Source organism: Eubalaena glacialis, chromosome 7 (assembly GCF_028564815.1).
Source record: "Eubalaena glacialis isolate mEubGla1 chromosome 7, mEubGla1.1.hap2.+ XY, whole genome shotgun sequence".
In the NCBI taxonomy this organism is placed as follows: Eukaryota; Metazoa; Chordata; class Mammalia; order Artiodactyla; family Balaenidae; genus Eubalaena; species Eubalaena glacialis.
Window position 1 is genome coordinate 4,730,817 of NC_083722.1, and position 18,938 is coordinate 4,749,754.

The window sequence follows — 18,938 nt, forward strand, 5'->3', positions numbered from 1 at the left end:
GCGGTGAGGGAGCGGAAGGGGGCGGGGAAGAGCACCGGGCAGGAGATCAAAACACCTCACCCCAGGTAGGCGTCAACTGCTGACCTTGAGCAGATCACACCTGTGTCTCGATGACCTCCACGGGAGGGCTACATCAGGTAGGGCTTAAACTCCGCGGGACTTTTCCAACCATAAACTTCTGTGATTCTAAGGATTGCAGGCACTTGAGAAGGTTGATAACAAGATTGCCAAACTGTCCCTGTCAGCGGTCTCCAGCGACTTGTGTTCATTACAAGGGAGATGGCTTTGAGTCTGTAAGACCAGTCTGTACAATTCCCAGAGGCAATTTCGGCATGTGTGGGCACTTCTCAAGTCCAGGAAGGATGAGGAAACATTTGCAGGCCGGTAGACTTGTCTAAGTATCTGCAAGGATTTTCTATAGCTCTGCTGCTTAGCTAATGTTTTCTGAGGTCACTTTCTGGGGGTCTCAGATTTACTAATTTTTTACTATTATTTTTTAACTCCTAAACTGAATGACCCTGAAGTTGGAAGCCTGAGGTACGAACACAGAGAGGCAGAGAGACTCCCTGAGTTGATTTAACCCTGGGTGTGACTGGACCAGGCTTCTTCAGGTCACAGGTGACTCTTACAAGGTCATCCATTGGCCTGAAGAGGGCAGTGCAGGTAAATGCAGCATCTTAAGGATGGCAGGTGTCTCGGCTGCGGATGGTGTGGGATGGCATTCCATCCGAAATCTGACGGCAGGGTCTGGTTGCCAGCTCAGTCGCTTCAGTCTTCTAAGTTCCAAAGTCTTATGTGGGTGGAGTAGGTGGCCCCTAGTTTTATGTGTCCACCTTTGTCAGCAGCAGGGAGCAGAGACACACAGCCAGGGAGGAAAAAGGAAGTAAAAGAGGATGGTGCTTACCCACTAAGGACAGAATGTCCCACTACAGCCACTAGAGTGCTTTTGACCGCAAGAAACAGAACACTCAGCTGCAACCAGCTTTAAAAACAAGGACGTTTTTCTCTCAGGTGATAAGAAGTCCAGTAAGTTCGCAGGGGATTAAAACCAGTGGTTCAATGATGTCATCAGGAACCCAAGTTCCTTCCGGCTCTTGGCTCTCCCATCCTCAGGGCACTGGTGTTGGCCCTAGGCATCTTGTCTCACGGTCTCCAGAGCCCTTAGAAGTCCTGGTTTCACATCCAGACCAGCAGGGCGACTTCACAGGTCGTCCATCTGTGAAGGTTCACAGGGCCCTGTGCTCACAAGGGTCCCACGCTTGGTTTAATGCTTTGCTGTTGCCATCTTGAAATTGCTAATAATTTTATCTTTGAACTTGTGTTTTGCGAGTGGAGTCCTAAGGAGCAATGAAACATGCACGTGAGCAGAGGAGGTGTATGCAATGTGGTGCCCACCCTTCCCTGTTGCCCCATTCATACGATCCTGATGCCAGGAGCACAGAACCCCAGGGTACCCACACGCCCGGGAATCCAGTGAGATTCAAGCGTGATACAGCGGCACTGAGTAACTGGGGGCACCAACGGCCCCTAAAGGCCACGCTAAACACAGAAAGAGGACAACAGAGTTCTAAGAAAACACAGAAGACGAAGAAACCCTATCCTATTCTTTCTAACTAGTGTTACCTCCCTGTATTAGCCAAGCACTTACTCTGAAAATGATGACATAGAAGGAAAAACAGAAGTGGTTGGCTAATACACCAGTGTGGACTATTCCGGAAGAAAACCAGTAGAACTCCAGCCTGTAATTCCGAAAGCCTCAGTTTCTTGCCTTGTTCCTATCCCTTGACTTTTTCTCCTTTTCTTCTATCAACAGAGCAGCAGGGCAACCACCTAAGCTGTGTGCAGTGGTCTATCTCGCTGTGGATGTCTGTCCAGAACTGAGTGTCATCTTCCTGGACTCTGGCCCCTCCGGCCTCCTTTCCTAAGATGTCACAAGAAAGAGCCCCCTCAGTTTGGTGTTCTCTCCCCTAAAGCAGCAATTCTCCAACTTCTTCAGTTCCCCCGGGACCATTTTGAGAAGAAAACAAGGAACATCTACCCCGGAGATGGGAAGAAGACTTATTTTTCACCGTATACCCTTTTTCATATTTAAATGTCTTACCGTGTGTATAGATGACCTATAAAAAGTGTCTCCTAGGTATATTTTTAGAATCACCTATTCTCAGTTGTTTCAGAAAACAAAACAAACAAAACAACTCAAACCTCTTGCATGAATACCAAAGAAAAAAATTCAGCTTCTGGAGTTGAGACTAATAAGAACTACAGAAAGTGAGCGATAATTCGTCCCAGAAAAGAGTGTAGATCTTCTCAAAGAGTGGCATCAAAATGTCGGGGCCAGTCATCATTTCTTTCTTGAGAATAACTGGCATGTCACAGCTCCCCGGACTCCAGTGTGGAAGCAAGTCTCACAGATGTCCCTCTGCCCCGAGTTGGGACAGTGCCCTGGCCAGCCTTTGGGGACCTCCCCCTGGCCAGCCTTCCTGCCTCCCCACCCCCTCCTTTCTCAACAGCTGCTTCTCAAGCCCGTGTAGGGAGGGGAAGCCGGGCACGCGGGGAGCACAGCTGGGTGTGGAAGGGCAGAGCACCACGGGCTTCTTCTTCCTTCTTCCTGTTGTGCTTTAGCAACTCTCCACACTGACTCATGCATGGACTTGTTAGAGAATAGAAACTGTTAGAGCCAGAAAAGAGCTGAAGACACTTATTTCCACCCCGAGGAGAGCAGAACTCCCAAAGACACATGGCAGTGCCGCAGAGCAAGGACCCAGGGCACCGTGCTCCTGGCCAAGTTCTCTCCCAACAGCATGTATTTGCCCAAGACCAACTTTTGTCCAGAAACAAGAAGACTGTTCTGTTTCTATTTCCACATTACAGCTCGTAACATTTCAAGACAGAACACTTCTATAAGCATCAACTTCCATCACTGAAGCAAACTGGGTGATTTCTTTTTATTTCTTGAATCAGATTGGAGAGTATCATAGAAGCAGTGCTGCCTGCATCAGGGTCTCCCAGCCTGGGCAGTGCTGACACTTCGCGCAGGATAACCCTTTGCTGTGGGGCTGTCCTGTCTTGGTGGGTGTGTAGCAGCCTCCCTGGCCTCTGCCTGCTAGGGGCTGGTGGCACCTCTGCCCCTCAGGTTGTGACAACCAAAAGTATCTCCAGACACTGCCAGATGTCCCCTGAGGGGCAAAGTTGCCCCCAGTTAAGAGCCACTGATCAAGAGGAAACTAGATTATTTGGTTGTCCCTAGAAAACACTTACCAACAACAACCAAAAAATTGCTCACAATTATCTTGGCTTTGCAGCCAAATTATATGGGACACTGGGAGTGTCCGAGGCATTCCTCCACATGGTTTGTGTTTCCACATAACCTGTGGAGCCACCAGAGTGGCCAGAGCCCAGGAGAGTGTGCGAGGAGCACCCCTGCCCCTTCTGCCTGGCACCCTGTTCCTGGAGTTGATGGGCAGGCAACTGTGGCCCTTCATGGCGGAGCCCCACGCCTAGCGGCTCTTAGCTTCCAGCTTTGGAGTCAGAACTGGCATCAGCCTCATGGGAATTGGGACATGAGTTTTTCTGTGTGTGTTTCTTTTTTCACCTTTTTTAAAAAACCAGTATACAAACAATACATACATACTGATGATAAAAGCCAAACGATACAGAAGGAACATATACTAACTGTAAAAGGAAAGTCCCCCTCCATCTCACTCCTTTCCCCTTGGGTGACATCCAGTTAACACTTTGCTGCATTTTTTTCTGGATCCTTCACCATGCATTTACATAGATGGGGAGGTGATTAAAATTTTATTATTTTTAATGTAATTCTAGGCTTATTTTTCTGTGACCTATTTTTAAAGTATTCCATGTCAGCACATGTGACTCTTTTTCATTTCTAAATTTATATTAACTTTATAATTTGCATGCAATAAAATACTCCTATGTGACAAATGTATACCTGTGTAACTACCATCACAGTCAAGGTAAAAGCATTTCAATCACTCAAAAACGCTCCTGTGAGGCCCCTTCCCAGACAATCCTCTTCATGCTCAGCCCCAGGCAACCACTGATCTGCTTTCGGTCACTGTAGATGAGATTTGTCTTTTCAAGAGTTTGATATAAACAAAATCATGTCGTATGCTGTTTGTACTCTTTTTGTGCGCGGCTACTTTCTCTCAATATAATGCGTTATTCAATTCAGCCATGGCGAGTGCACATCTTAGTAGTTTGGGGGTTTTTTTATTGCAAAGTAGTGACTCATCGTACGGACACCCCAACTTGTTTATCCATTCACCTATGGATGGACAGTTGGACTGTGTCCGTTTTGGGGCTACTATGAATAATACTGTTGTGAAGACTAGTGGTTAAGTCTCTACGTGGACATGTTTTCATTTCTTTTGAAGAGAATGAATTACTCAGAGAGCAAATGCTAGGTCTTATGGTAAGTATATGTTTAACTTTGTAAAAAATGCCAAACTGGGCTTCCCTGGTGCCGCAGTGTTTGAGAGTCTGCCTGCCAATGCAGGGGACACGGGTTCGAGCCCAGGTCTGGGAGGATCCCACATGCCGCGGAGCAACTGGGCCCGTGAGCCACAACGACTGAGCCTGCGCGTCTGGAGCCTGTGTTCCGCAACGAGAGGCTGTGACAGTGAGAGGCCCGCGCACCGTGATGAAGAGTGGCCCCCGCTCGCCGCAACTGGAGAAAGCCCTCGCTCAGAAACGAAGACCCAACACAGCCATAAATAAATAAATCAATCAATAAATATTTTTTTAAATGCCGAACTGTTTTCAAAGACAGTGGTACCAATTCGTATTCCCACCAGCCGTGTATGAATGAGCGTTCCAGTTGCTCTGTATCCTGCAAGTTCCTTTCTGAGCTTCAGTTTCCTCATCGGTAATACAGAGATGGTTATGATACCCGCCTCACAGGGTTTGGGAAAGGACCAGATAAGGTTATGCTTAGCCCAGTGCCTGGAGAAGAGTGAAGCTCAATATTTCTAGGGGTTAGGGAAGTCACCATTACGTGTATTTTCAGGCACTTGCTTGACCCTGCCTGCTGGCCCCTCAATTATTTTCATATTTTTCTCTATTCCTTTACTATCACACTTCCTGAAAAAGTAGTCTATGCTTTTTTCCTTTTCCACTAACTCATCAATCCTCCTGCTGCTCTGAAAGGCTCTCTCAACATCCCTCATTGCTTCCATGCAGATGGTTCCTAAGTCTGCATCTTGGTCCCAAAAAGCTCTCCTGAGTCCAGAGCCCGATTCTAATTGAAGGACACAGAGCCTGTTCTTGACCTGCAAAGTCCTTCCTCATCTCTACACAACAAAGCCTTTTCCAGCCTCCAATACACCCCTCAAATGCCACCTTCTCATAAGCTTTCCCCAACCTCTTAATTCCTGGCCTTCCAGAGCACTTTCCATCTCTATTATTAGTATAGCAAGAACAAATGTATTAATGGTTAATGTGGGAGAATTCATAGCCATAGCACAGAATATAGAGAAAGAACTCTGCCTGTGAATCCCAAATCTGCCGTGCCCTCTCATGGGACATGAGAAGTTACTCTGCTTTCCTCTTCAAAAAAATGGGGGGAAACATGCACAGCTCCTAGGGTTATTGTGAGGATTAAATGAAATAATACATGTATAGTCCTTAGAACGGTGCCTTACCCATAGCAAGTGCTCAATTAATAATAGTTTCTAATGTGAAAAAATGAAAAACAAAGAGGTAAAGGCATTGACTGCACTCAGGCTATTGCAGTCGGGAGAGAATCCCAGCTCTGAAGACCAGGGTGTCTCAGCTATGGGTGTGTCTAGACTTTCAGAGGGAGGAGAGGACAAGTCACAGGTGGGTGATTTCACAGTTGGGATGTTTTTTATAATCAAGGGAGTCTGTCAGCTGAACAAGAGATGTCTTCCCCCTGTGTCTAGCTAGTTTTGAGGGGCAAATAGTTCAGCTAATCACTTATGAAACAAAGATGGGAATTTGGAGGGTCTGTGTCTGGCCTTGTCACAGGTGAACATGGGGTCTCATGGGGTCACAAGAATGAGTGGGTGTATCAGTCAGCAGAGGTTGCTGTAACAAATAGCACGGACTAGTGAGCTTAAACCACCGAAATTTATGTTCTCACAGTTCTACAGGCTAGAAGTACTGGCAGGGCTGGTTTCTCCCGAGGCCTCTCTCCTTGCCTTGTGGATGCCACTTCCTCCCTGTGTCCTCAAGTGGTCTCCCTTTTGTGTGTGTCTGTGTCCTGACATCTTCTCCTTACAGGGTCACCAATCATTGGCTTAGGCCCCACCCCCCATGACCTCATTTTAACTTAATCACCACTTTAAAGGCCCATCTCCAAATACAGTTGCATTCTGAGGTGTTGGGCATTAGGATTTAACACATGAATTTGTGGGGGACACATTCAGCCCATAACAGTGGGTCTTATCTAAGTCTGTCAGGAGAGGGTGGTCTCTGCAGTAAGTCGTTCCCCACAACACACAAGGTGGGAGAGCTCAGTCACGGCGCTTGGGAGGATTAAGCTTTGCTGTTATCCAGGAGCTTGGGGCCCAGGTAAAGCTCAGCACTGTCACCAAGGACCCCCCCACCTTGCTTGCTCTGCCCCCCTGAAGCCTCCCCTGGCTTATGGGGGACGTGGTAGGAAAGAACCTGTGAAGAGGCTGAGAGGGGCCAACAGAGCCACTGAAAAGAGCCCATTGAAGGGAGCGACGCAGAGAAGCAGAGAAAGTAAGTGAGGAGGAGGAGTATGGGGGAGGGGAGGGAGGGCGGAGGGGGGATGTGGTGTGAGGTGGCCAAGGGAGAGAGGAATGAGACAGCCAAGCAGCAGGACACAGGACAATAAGAGAGGAGAGATTTCATCCATCTCAGGAGGCCAGGAGCCAGAGAGGCAGATGGGTCAGGGGGTGTCTTTTTCCAGAAGTTTCCACCGCATTGGTCCGTGTAATGCCCAATCCCTCACCTCTTCACAGCCCCCTGAATTGTTTAGCAAACATATTCATTACCCTCCAAGACCAATGGAGTCTAATCTGTGGTCCTCTGTGTCCATCTGGGCTGAGAAAGGCCTGGAAGCAGGGGAAGCAGGAAGGATTGTCTCATGGGGGCGGGAGGAGGTCTCTCACCTGCCAGCCAGCTGGTTGCACATCTCGTTTCCCTCCCAGACTGGAAGCTCTTTGAACGCAAGGACCCCGTCTGCTTCATGTGTCCCCTGCCCCAGAGCAGAGGCTTACATACGAGTACTTCCTGGGTCCCTTTGAAAAGCCTATAAACCGGTCACTTATGAATCCAATCTAAACCTTGCTGTGCATCTCATTACGTTTTCAACTTGTACCGCCTCTCGGGGACACCGAAGTCCTAGTTCTTCCATCCCCCGCGTGTCCTGACCAGGCAGGAGCTGCGTGACCGTCTGGGCGCCTCTGGATTGTGATCAACGTGGTCAGAGTGTCGAAGGAGAAAGATGGCCAGGCCCTCTGCTTTCCCAGGGCTCGCAGATCAGGGGGCGGGGGAGGCACAGAGCCAAGCAAGGGGCCACCCTGAGGGCCCAACAGAGTCAGGCGGGGGTCTGGGGCCCCAGCCTGATTAGCATGTGCCCTGCCCCAGGCAATGCTCTTTGATGATCTGAATTTAGTTCTATTTTGGAAATCTGTTGGGAAATGAGCTAAGTGCCAAGAAGAGAGATCTGGGAGTGAGGGCAGCAGGGATGACAGAGGAAACGCTGGCCAGTTCTTCCCACCCCAGCCTCCTTGGGGAGCACACGGGTGAGGGGGTGGCCCGGTGCTGCTCAAACCCGGCTGCTCTGCTCAGCAATAGCGGCGGGTGGGGCAGGAGGACGGCACAGCAGAGGCCTGGAAACGCCTCGGTGATGTCTGAGGGTGTTTTCTTTCTGGGAGGCGTGCAAAGTGAATGGTAATGACTTGCCAGGGTTGGACCAGCACCCTTCCAAGGGGGGTCCGGGCTGCAGCATCTTGGAGTTATCACCCCGCACAGAGGAGCTTTTATAGCTCGGTTTGGCCTCCAACCCAGACCAGCCAGGGGGCGGTTGGTTTTAGGACCCATTTGTGTACCATTAAAGCAAACTGCCGACCTTCCTAAGGAGATCCGAATTTCCAACTTTTTGAGCCACAGCAGGAAAAAGCCTAGACAAACAAATGCCGTTAGAACGTAAGGTTTTCCTTGTGCCAATATCCCCACTTCCTCCCCCCGAAAATGACTCTCCCAGGCACTCACCCTCCAGCAAAACATTGTGCTGTCTCTTCAAGTAAAAATAAAGCCAGCAGAGCAGGGAGATGCAGCAGGAAGAGTGAGAGGTGACCTTCTTTGACGTTAACTTCCTCGAGGCCACCTTGAGGAATAAGTGGCCGTTCTGCACCCCCAGAGGAAGCCCTGCGCCGCATCGAGAACCAGGGTCAATGATATGCTGAAATCAGTTTAATAAAAGCACCCGTGACACGCATCCCCATCCAAAAATGTTTTCACTAAGATGCAGCTAATGGGGCTTCCCTGGTGGCGCAGTGGTTAAGAATCCGCCTGCCAATGCAGGGGACACGGGTTTGAGCCCTGGTCTGGGAAGATCCCACATGCCACGTAGCAACAAAGCCCGTGCGCCACAACTACTGAAACCCGCGTGCCTAGAGTCTGTCCTCTGCAACAGGAGAAGCCACCGCAATGAGAAGTCTGGGCACCGCAAAGAAGAGTAGCCCGCTGGCCGCAACTAGAGAAAGCCCGCACGCAGCAACAAAGACCCAACTCAGACGAAAATAAATAAATAAATAAATTTATTTAAAAAAAAAAAAAAAAGATGCAGCTAACGTGATGTGCTGGGTCAGCAAACACAACTGCAAAACCACGACCCGGGTGCAAAGGCAACGCTTTCTCCCATTACTTTTAGTGTTTGCATTAGGGAGTATGCACCAGTCCTGGCATCTGTCTGCAGTCCAGGCAATGCTGCAGAATTGCATGCAACCAGGTCCAGCTGCAGGAGCCACTGGCCTGGGGAGGTGGTTTGCAAACTGCTGCACGGCAGCAGGGAAACCTCGGTCTACCCCTACCCAGCTGCCCCAGAGTCGCCGAGGCAAAGAGCAGCTACCGCTCACAGGCAGGCCTTGTGTTCAGCTCAGGAGAGCCGGAGGCTGTCAAGATGAAGCCGAGCTCTTGGGAGCGATCTGGGAAAAGCCACTGTGCTGAAAATAGATCCCTAGATCCTAGGTTTCGTCTTCTTTAAGAAAGACATTGTGTATATTGTTTAAAGTAAATAACATAATGAGGAGATGAGGAAGAAGAAAGGAAAATCATTTGCAAAAGACATCCTTTGATTCCCTGAGGAGAGCAGCTCTCGGTGTCTAGAAAGGGCTTCATCTACACTTGGTCAGTGGACGGAGCAATCCCCTCGTTGGGACAATGCCCCTCTCCATGCACGAGCTCACCACGTGAGAAGAGTGGGCAGCAGCACGGAGCCAGGAGCTGGTGCCCTGGCAGTGCCCATGAAGCCGCTTCGTGGGACCAGGAGTTTGTCCCCACCACTGGCGGTCACTAAGGAGGTTGATCCACCTCCAAGTAATTTGCTCTTCCTCTTTTCCGAGACAAGCCTCCAGTTCTCAGCTTAAGACATCATATTTTCCATGTCCCAGGGCTGGGACTGTTGTCCTGGAGCCTATGACCCGACACCCAGCACACCCAGGGATTCTCAATCTCCTGCTGATGCCTGAGAAAAATAGGGACGATGGAGGAGAAAGGCCAGGATGCAGCCATGGGTCAGACCTCTGGGAATTCCCAAGGATCCCTCAGCCTCTTGACAGCTCTGCATCTTTGGGGCCAGCCCCTCATTAAACAGACAGGGCTGGGGAAGGAGCCACGTGTGAGAGCCACACGGCTTCTCCAGTCTCATTTTTAAACAGCTCTGAGCGTCTCTCCAACTCTGCCCTTAACACGAACTAACGACACAGTGGCCAGAGCTGGTTTGAGCCCCGCTTACACATCATCTACTGAGCTGACGGGCTGCAAAACGCACAAAGGGGGCAAAAACAAGCAACAGTCTTAAAGCACCAGCTGAGTGGACGAAAGGCTGCCTAGAGTTTGTCAACCAGCAAGTATATGGCAGGTAGAAAGCGTGCCTCCCTGGAGGGCTCCTGGTCGGCAGGACCACACAGAAAGGGCGCCTTCTCTGTGGAGGCTGGATGGGCACAAGAAGTGCCCAGAGGTCACTGATGCAGGAAGCGAGGTCTGACCATCTCCAGGAGTGTGGGACCCGGGAAAGGACATTTTTTATAGGACCCCCGGGGCCTGGCCCATGGCTGGAGGAGGGCGCCCAGGGAGCTCTCACAGCTTCACCTCCTGAAGTGAAATCAGGTCATCCAGACAAACGCAGGAACACAGTTGGCGCTGGATGCCCAGATAGGGAGGCCAGAGCAGCAACGCCAACAAAGGAGGCCGAAGGTCCAGAAAGAATAGAAAAGAACCAGGTTACTTAACATTGAAACAAACAGGGAGGGAGGCTAGTTTCTATCTGAAGCTGTTCCATGCAATTCATTCACTCCTTCACTCACTCATTCTCCTACCAACTTCTACAGACATTTCTAAAAGTTCCGTATCTGCAAACTTCTGCGGGGGAAGGACCCCTGAGGAGACCAAGGGAGGGGAAGCACACTTGGTCATTGGAATTTGAAGCTGTGGCTTCCAGCTTTTCACTGACTGATGAGAATAAACATTTAAAGGGATGTTCAGAAAACAGTTCCTGGTCGTCTCTAATTGGAAGATGCTTTCCCGACACCCTGTGCTTTGCAACCCCTGTCCAGAGCTGGCCCAGCTTCAGCTACAGGCTCCTTGCTGACCTCAGCATTTCCTTTGTCTCTCGGGCTGGTCTTCAAGTGTATGAATTTTCCCTAAATTTTCATGAAGCACAAAAGTTTCTTTTGTGATGTGGAACTCTGGAGGGGTTTGGTTTCTTCCCTGTGGCCTGTGTGCTGTCACTTATACTCATCTACTGAGCTGTGCTGGAGAAAGGGTTGGAAACACCCACTACCGTCACCGCCTGAAGGAGGCCACCGGGGACTTAGGGAAATGCCTTGGGGCCAAACTCAGGAGACCTGTGTGTCAGCACCTGTCCTGCCACCAACTGGCTCATTCTCACTGCTGCGGGGAAAAAAGGGGGAGAGGGAATTGGTCTAGACTAGGGTTCCTCAACCTCGGCATTACTGACATCTTGGGACAGATGATTCTTTGTTGGGGGGCGGTGGCGGATGGTAGACTGTCCTGTGCATTGTGGGATATTTAGTGGCATCCCTGGTCTCTACCCACTAGATGCCAGTAGCATCCCCTCCAGTTGTGACAACCCCAAATATCTGCAAACATTGATAAATGCCCCCTGATGAGAGGGAAGACTTCCCCCAGGAAGACCACTGGTACAAACCAGCACCGTCTAATCCAGAAGCCAGATGGGGCCACTGAGCGCGTGAAATGTGGCTAGCCCAAACTGAGATGTGCTGTGAGTATAAACTGTACCCTGGATTTCAAACATTTAAATGCAAAACAAAAAATGTAAAATATTTCATGAATATTTTTATATTATTGTTATATTTTTTATTGATTACAATGATAGTATTTTTAATACATTGGATTACATAAAACAAATTGTAAGAATTAATTTCACCTCTTTTTTTTTTTAACTTTTAATAATGTGGCTACTTAAAAAATTGAAATAACATATGTGGCTCAGCTGGTGGGGCATTAGATTTCCACTGGTCAGCACAGGTTCAGACACTGCACCCTAAGGTCCTCCCTGCTCAGGTCCAGATTCCCTGGGGGTGACTCGCTACCACACAGGCTAAGCCAGCATTTGTCACCACCATCTGCCATTGTGATGGACCCGACAGCTGAGGCATGACAGAGTGGACACAGAATCTCTCAGAAAATCTCCGATGCCTGCTCCCAGGTATTTTAGAGTCTCTCTCTCCTCAGTGACACACTAAGCAAAATCTGCAGTGCAGGCATTTAGAGGCGACGCCCGGCTCCATCCCACAAAGGAAGCAGCCCCAGCTGTCAACATCCTGCTCCTGTCTGATGGATGCAACAAACCCTGGACACCCCACGCAGGAGCCCAGGAAAGTCTACCTCCCCGAGGTAACTTTCCACTCCCACCAACCTGTAAGAGAGCCTGGGGTCGAAGCTTCCTCTGTAGCCAGGAGAGCCAGGGCCTAATAGGAGCTGGTGAGGTGCTTCATGATTTGCTAAGTGCTTCCCACCTCCATCACCTCCCTTAATTCCCAAAATAGTCATGTTATAGAGAACAGACTTGTGGTTGCCAAGGGGGAGGGAGGGGGAGGGAGGGCTGGAGTGGGAGTTTGGGATGAACAGATGCAAACTATTATATATAGGATGGATAAACAACAAGGTCCTACTGTCTAGCACAGGGAACTCTATTCAATATCCTGGGATAAACCATAATGGAAAAGAATGTAAAAAGGAATATATATATGCGTGTATAACTGAATCACTTTAGTGTACTTTTTTTAAAAATTAAAAAAAGAATAGTCATGTTAGCTGGACACTAGGGTGTCTCTGTTTTATTTATGTGGCCAATAGGCACTTTGCTCTACAAACTCCGGTCTTAAGAAATGTTGATTTCTTCATTTTTATTAAATCAAAGTAATTCAGTCTTAGCCCCTTTTTTCCACTATCACTTCTCACCCCAGTTCCTTCGGTTGTTCAAAAGGTAAAGGTCCCAGAGTTGTAAGCAAAGAAGAACATTCAAGGTAGCCCCTCTGGTTTTCTGTCCCCCTGGTTATCCCTGATGGGCCATTGCTTTGGCCCACTTGGTACCTGGAAGGGGTCTTCATGCTGCTTATAGGAAGGACCAACCAAGGTTTGGCCACCTTCCCGAGAACTGGGACGGTGACAGCACAGGACTCAAATTCTTAGGGCTCCGTCTGCAATCCCCAACCCACCGACTCTTTCCTGGCTTCAGGAAAGCTCTCTCTCTGCTCTGCAGCTTTCCCTCTCACTGAAAAAAACAAACCCAAACCAAAACAAAACAAAAAGCACCAGCCTCAATCACCCCACCACTTCCTCCAGGCACACACCCCATTCTCCTAGCAGCAGCTAGCATCATCTCCTGAATGACTTCAAGCTTTCAAAATAAAATCCAGGACAGTGGGTTTCGATTCAGGCAAACTCTTCTCTCCGTCCTGCACCACAAAGCTCCAGCAAGATAAGCTCAAAAACCTGAACTTCTGGGAGTGGAGACCCCAAAAAAAGACAACAGGCGCTTTAAGATCTCTATAAATTATGCTGTTTCCACAAATGGACAAAGCAAGAGTCCGTGCGGGTGAAGATAATCGCTCAGTATCACGTTTCTGGTAAATGTCAGAGGAAGAACTCAAACCCAGGACCCCTGACTCCACCTAACTAGATCACGCCTCCACCACACCACGTCCGCAGATTACCAGAGAGCCTGGAAGGAATGCTGATGGCCTAGGGAGGGGACCTCAGCTCTATTCCTGGAAGTGCCTTCCTCTTGGGAAACTCTTACTGTTATGCGGCTGCCAGCCTCCAAACAACCAAGTTAGGACACGCTTCCTTATTCCTTTAGCATCCCTGGAACCCGCTGGAACATTTAAACAGGACCTTGTTCGAAGCTGAGGTTCACACCTCTGATTTACAAGATACTTTTCACACTCAGCTCTCTACAGAAATGGTTAATAAAAGGAAAGTCTTTGATGAAATCCATAGGTGCTTTGGGGGTTCTGCAAATACGTGATTCCAACAGGAGATTTTTTATTGGGTGGATGTGGATGAAAGGGTTCATGAAGAAATCTGGCTGAGAAGAGGCGTGGAAGCCTGAGCTATTGTATCACATGTAGCCAGTTATCACCAAGGTAATTGAGCAGCCGATCAAAGTACTCCATCATAAAATTATAGAATCGACATTCACATTGGACATTTGCCATCAGAGTAGGCCTGGCTCATGGAGTGGGCAGGAGTCTTCACTTGGATGTCTGCCTCTCCAGGCTGTGAACTCTGTGAGAGCGGCAGAAGCAGAGAAGCGGCTGATGTCCCCACGGGCGACCTGAATCACAGAACCTACCATAACTCCTCCACCTGTGTCCAGCAGAGGCTTCTGTAGAGAGTGAAAGAGGAAATGTACCACTCCACTCAAAACTCTTACAAAATGCTACACAGTTAATCGTAGAACTGGAAGGATCTACCTAAGAAAATATAGTTTAAGAAGTTATGGGATACAGCACAGGGAACTATACTCAATATTCTGTGCTTAAACCGTAATGGAAAAGAATATTAAAAAAAGAACGTATGTCTGGGTATGTACGTATAACTGAATCACGTTGCTGTACAGCAGAAATTAACACAGCGTTGTAAATCAACTATATTTCAATTAAAATATGAAACACAGACAAATAAAAATCAAGTACATTATAACTGCTTACAAAACCTGGATGCCTGTTAAACACGTATCAACAAAAATTGAGTTACACAAAGTTGAACGAAAAAAGCCAGACAAAACAGTGTGTACTGAACAGTTCCTGCATAGAAAGTTAAAAACGGGCAAAACTAGCTGTGGAAAATAGTGTGGAGGGTCCTCAAAAACTCGTAAATAGAATTACCACATGACCTAGCAACTGTACTTCTGGGTATTTATCCAAAAGAATTGAAAGCAGGGTCTCTAAGAGATACTTGCACACCCATGTTCGTAGCTGCATTACTCACAATTGCCAAGAGGTGGAAGCCACCCAAGTGTCCCTCAATGGATGACTGGATAAACAAAAGTGATATTAACACAGTGCCTGAAAAAGGGAGGAAATTGACACAGGCTGCAACTTGGATGGACCTTGAGGACATTACTCTCAGTGAAATAAACCAGTCACAAAAGGACAAACACTGTTTGATTCCACTTCTATGAGGTCCTTAGAGCAGGCAAGTTCATAGACACAGAATGGTGAGGGCCAGAGGCTGGGGTTAGTGATTAACAGGGACAGTTTCAGTTTTGCAAGAAGAAAAGAGGTCTGTGGATTGAGGGTGGCGATGGTGGCCCAATATGAATTTACTTCATGCCACTGAGCTGGACACTTAGAAATGGTTAAGATGATAAATTTTATGTTTTGCATCTTTCACCACAGTTAAAAAGTAATTTTTTAATAAAGGGAAAAAAGAAACAGGCAGCACTAAACTATGGTGTGAGATGAGGGCTGGTTCTGGAAAGGGGACCTCCTGGCCGCTGGTCAAGTCCTGTTCCTTAGTCTAAGTGCTGGTTGTATGAGGGTTTTCAAGTTGTGAACTGTCAGCAAATTACACATTTAGGCTTTTGGCACTTTTCTGAATGCATTTTTTTTTTTAAATATTGTAAAATAACTGCCTTCATCCAATTCTTCCTCCCCACTCTCCATATTATACTTAAAGGTTAAAAGAAATGATATGAACAAAAATAAAAATCCAATTCTACAGGAAAGGCCACAAGGATGAAAGATAATCTGAAGTCTGTAATAACATACGACTGACTTCACTTTTGCCCATGTTTTGTTCCCTAAGAACATCTGGGGCTCTCAAGTTTATGAAGCAACTCCTCTTTTTGTTTTCATTGCCACTTCTGTTAATGGGCAAGAACAAACACCCCCAAAACGCCAGGTTTCTTTAAAACTTTGTCCCAGGGGTCCCTTCCCCCAAGGGCTGCTCAGCACAACGCAGGCTTAGTCAAGCAGGCGGAGTGGAAGAGCCTGGGTGTGTGGAGAGCAGCCCAGGGGCGAGCTCGGTGGGGATGAGGGGAACCCCAGGTGCACCCTGACCCGGACAGCCCGCAGCTCACTCATTAATCAGGCACTTAACAGGCTGGTGCTCCAAGGCCCCTCTCAGCCTGGCAGACTGGTAACTTTGGCTTGGTTCCCAGTTTGCACCCCACCCCAGGTCCCCTTATCTACTCCCAGGCAAAACCTCTCTCCGCAGGTATCCAGACCCTAAGCCCGGGGCTCTGTCAGATTCTATCCGCTGCTGGATCGCCTCGCAGAGCTGAACCCTCCTCCATCCTCTTTTTTCCCCAGGGTCTGCTCCCCACACCTCCACGGGCTCAGGTTGTGATGGGAACTAGCTTCTCCAGAAGGAGAGGGCTTAGTTCTCCCCTCTCTGTTTCTTCATCTTCCTCCCAAAGCTTTTATTTCTACTTTTACCCCAGTTCCTTCCCTTACCTGACCACAAGCCGGATGAGGCACAGGGCTCGAAGAAGCCAGTTCTACATCTCATTTCCTTTGGGTACTTTTCATCCAGACTTTTACAAAATAATCATATTGCTATCTTATAAATGCTAAGCGTTGGACTTCTAAAATAATGTTCACAACATCTCCACCCCCCAAGGGGGACCCTGAGGCTGGGAGAAGAAAAGTGATCCCACCAAGAAGCAAAGCCGAGAAGATGCACGTCCCGCCTGGATGGTGCGGCCCTATTACCTCAGGTGCGCTGGAGCCTCAGTTACACTCCGACAACAGTCGTGGTCCTGCTGTTGGGCATTTCAGGCACATCCCCAGGCCAGCTTCCCCTAACCACAGTGAGAACACTCACAGGGAAACATGGAATGCCGGGAATTTCAAGAACTCTTAGAGGTATTCTTTAAATAATCACACTCTTTTGTTTTAAACATCACGGATAAGGCCAGGGCCCTCTGTTTACCTTTGATTTTACCCAAATAAAACCAGGGAGCTGTGTGTGTGCAGCTCAGCAGGAGCCCAGCTTTGGGGAGACGCTTCTCTCTTCAGAGCTGGAACTGGCCTTGCATGAAATATTATGGCGGAAGAAGGGCTTCCTGCTGAACAGGACAGAACATCTCCCAAAGCCTCGGTGTCATCTTTACGCTGGAGGGGCGGGGGGAGGGGCGGGGGGAGGCGTGGCTATAAAACAAATCTTGGAGTGGACAATACACGTGTTATTTCAGAGCCGGCTCTGTTCCCTGGAAGAGCCAACACTCGGAACTTCACCCTCTGCCTGCCGGGCCCTTAGAATCCACAGAGGGAACCGCTGTTTCTGTCCGGCCTGGATGGGATGCACACGGCACCTTTAGAAAGATGCTGCACACCTCTGAGGCTGCATCAGCACCATCAGGCATCCAAAGACAAGCAAGGCCCAAATTCCAGGTGAGGTCTGTCAAAAGAGAGGAACCTTTTTTTTAATTTTAATTTTTTTCAGAATTTGCTCAAGATTTTCAGAAAGGAGAGAAAAAGCTGAGTGGGGAAAGATGTGTTTCTGAATGATGACTTTCTGCAGCTGGAGACCCAAATAAAATAAAAAATAAATAAAATAAAAATGCCTCTTTTCCATTGCTACAAAGAGCGACCATATCAGAAGTGATGAGTTGCTTAAACCCCACATGAAAACCAGGCTTATAATTCAAATTTCAGTGCAACCTGCCCCCCTTTCTGGTCTCTGTGTCCGTTCCCCTGGGCTGAAGAGAGCCATGTTTGCTCCCACCAAATAGTGGTTTCAATTACCTGGGAATTAGCGCATCAACCTCTGTGACCACCACCCCCAATTTAAGAAAAGCTGAAGGCGGCCAGCTCCAAACTCCGTTTCACAGTGAGTCTTTTTTCCCCAAGGAGCTTCGCTCTATAAAACACTCTAAACTCGTGAAAACTCACTTTCACATCATTTCCGGCCAAGCGGCAGAGCTCAAGCGCGATGCTTTACTTTTGCCAGATTTGGGCTTATTTGGAGGAAAACACGAGTCCTTTCCTCTTTTAGCTTCTTTCCATCACTTCTGGAGATAAGCTTTCCAGCTACCAGAACAAAATGTTTCCCAGTTTCTCCTCCCACACCCGTGAACTTTGTTCCTTAACTAGGTCCCAGGCTCCCCTCAAAAGAGAACTGGACTATGTCCAACCAATTTCTCCAGGTTCTTCAAACATTAACTCAAGAGATGTTGTTTCAAGAGGTTTGAATGTCCTCCCTCCCTCGCCTTTTAGCATTTGAGCTGGTTTTCGAGGCTGAACAGGGAAGGCTGAGGGGTGCGTCACACCCACCCCTCACCTTGCCCCGCGCCCCTCTGACCAGAAGGGTGGGGGAAGGAAACCACTTTGGGTGCACAGAGGACAGGCCCTGAACTTCCCTCTCTAGGCCCAGCAAGGAAGTGAGAGGGAACAGGTGGACATCACAGCCATGGGATAGGCCGGTCCAAGCTCCTGGGCTAGAAGAATCCACTTATTTCATATCTGGCAGGGAAACGCTGGACCATTTTCCTCACAGCAAGACACACCAAAGCCGCCTGACTTTTGACATCCCCCCAACCCCTCCCAAGAGCAAGGGCTGGTTCTTTGAGCTGAGCGAAGGGAAAGAGCCAGCTTACTGGGAAGGAATCTTGCTGTGGACCTCCAAGAAGGCCTAGGGTAGCTGTTGCCAGTGGAGCTGGGAAACTAGAAGACGCAGCCATTAGAGGGCAGCGTGTGCTAACCTATAACTCAGCGCTGGCTCCTTTTCCAATTACAGGCAGGGCGTCTCAGAGCAAAAGCACTAGGGTTCCGCTGTCAGCAGAAAAACAAGTTAGAAAGACACGAGGGAGGGCCGGGGCGGAAGACAGAGAGACATCCCCCCAAGCCAAAGCTGTGCCCGTGAGACGCTGCTCTTGGAGGAGCCAGGCTGCATGTCCCAGCACATGCCAGGAATACAAACCCGGGAAGACACAGGCCCCAGAGAGAAGCCGACACCTCCTGCCCCATGAGCCTGCATCTGATGGTCTGGGCCAATCAGCCAGTTCGGTGCCCAGACCTCGAACAGAGAGGGGTGTGGGGAGACTCGAGGTACCATGTGTCCCTTCGCTCTTCAGCCTTCTGGAACGAGAGGACAAAGGAGTGCCCTGAGGCTGGCAGACAGGGGTGTCGGTGGGGGGGCGGGGGGGGGGGAAGGCCTGGGTTTGACGAGGCAGGGCGAAATCCGACCCCACCAGTAGGGATCTGTCATCT